This window comes from Octodon degus, unplaced genomic scaffold (assembly GCF_000260255.1).
Source record: "Octodon degus isolate 3935 unplaced genomic scaffold, OctDeg1.0 scaffold00353, whole genome shotgun sequence".
Lineage (NCBI taxonomy): Eukaryota > Metazoa > Chordata > Mammalia > Rodentia > Octodontidae > Octodon > Octodon degus.
This window is the reverse complement of record NW_004524929.1, coordinates 1,030,939-1,032,569: the sequence shown is the minus strand read 5'-3', so window position 1 is coordinate 1,032,569 and position 1,631 is coordinate 1,030,939. Positions and strand designations below refer to the sequence as shown.

The following is a 1,631-nucleotide window of genomic DNA, read 5'->3' as shown; positions in this document are numbered from 1 at the left end:
TTTTAGTACATGCAGAGTTGTGGAGTGATCATCCCAGTTACTCTTTTTACCCCAGTGCTAGGAATTGAACCCAGTGTTCACACAGATTAAATGAATTTTCTGCCACTAAACTGCAACCCCAGTTCCTTCATTTTATTTTGTTTTTATTTTGAGACAGTATATTGCTAAAATGCTACATTTCCCAGACCAAACTCAAACTTGCAGTTCTCCTGTCTCAGCCTCCCAGAGTGCTGGAGTTACAAGTGTGTACCAGCATACCTAGCTATATAGAAGGTACTCTTGACCATAACCCTAAAGTTTCCTGTGTACTGTTGTTGTTTCCAGATAATTATTGGTCTCCTGACCTCAGTAAGTGGTTAACTAAATCTATAGTTTAAATATTGTCACATTAACTTCAGTTGAAACTTTTATGCAAGAAGATAAAAAAAAGACAGAGGGCCAGCTAAATAGCTCTGTGGATTAAAGTGTCTGCAAGCAGGTGCAGGGTCCAGGGGTTCAACCTTGGGCCTACCTTGCTGCCCCTGCCCCCAGGGAGCACTGAGATGGCAATTGAGACTGGTCATGGTGGTGAGAACCTGTAATCCCAGCACTTGGGAGGCTGTAAACAGGAGAATCAGTACAAGTCCAATCTAGTAGTGAGATCCTGAACACCCTGTAAATCCTTCCCTAAAATACAGGGGAAAAAAGACAGAGCTCTAGACCAAGTTTTATGCCACTCAGTTTATTTTTTCATACTTGTTCTTCTTTCATCCATTTCTTTTTAATTTCCAAGAGTTCTGAATCAAACTTAGCTTTCCAACATATGAAATTCTCAATTGTAACAGGAGTGCCATGGAATAATTGCTTCTCTGCTTCTTCTGCTTCTTTTTCTTTTAGTTTCTTTTCTTCCTCTCTTCTCATTTTTACCTGATCTACTATTTCATTTATTTTTTTCTTGCACTGCTGTCACTAGAGCAACCAAGATTTTCCTCAGCCTGCGATGCTAATAATTTTTAAATGTCTGTGACATCATTATCTTCTAGATTTTCCTGAGAGAATATTTCATAAAGAGGAGCTTCATCTGGGTATTTTTCACTATATGTAAACTTGAGGGTAGTCTGGACAACTTCATCATTTTCTCCAGCATCAGATGTCACAGTAATGGCAAAGCTGGGTGGATTTTCTGATAATACTGTGAAGGAGTCGGGGTAGATGAGCTCCAGGGCCTCCAGCTCATTTCGCTGCTCCTTGCTGTAGCCTGCCATCGCGGCCCTGGCTGATGCCCACGGATCACTCCGACACTTGGACGGCATGCTACCACTGAGTCCCAAGGCCTCCAGCCAGGCTGGCCACTCACTTGGTCTTTATTGGAAAGGACTCCTCTGTGGATTTCTCAAAGTGGATCTTCTTGGAGGAAAGTAGACATTTAAATCCTTAAAATCCTTAATGATTTAATGACATTCACTGCCTTAGCTAGTGTATACAGCTTTTTTATTTGTTTAATTGTCTGGGGGTTTTTTGGTACTGGGGAGTGAACCCAGGACATTTACACTAAGCTGCATCTCTGCAGTCCTTTTAATTATTTTTTTTTTATTTTTAGGCACAGTGTCACCAAGTCACCAAGTTTCCAGGTCTGGGCTGGACCATGTGAT

The 1,631-nt window shown here is 41.3% G+C and overlaps 1 pseudogene; it reads right to left on the bottom strand.

The window, feature by feature from the left end:
• Nucleotides 1-666: 666 nt before the first annotated feature.
• LOC101586795 lies at nt 667-1,244 on the bottom strand (annotated as a pseudogene).
• Between the last annotated feature and the right edge of the window lie 387 nt (nt 1,245-1,631).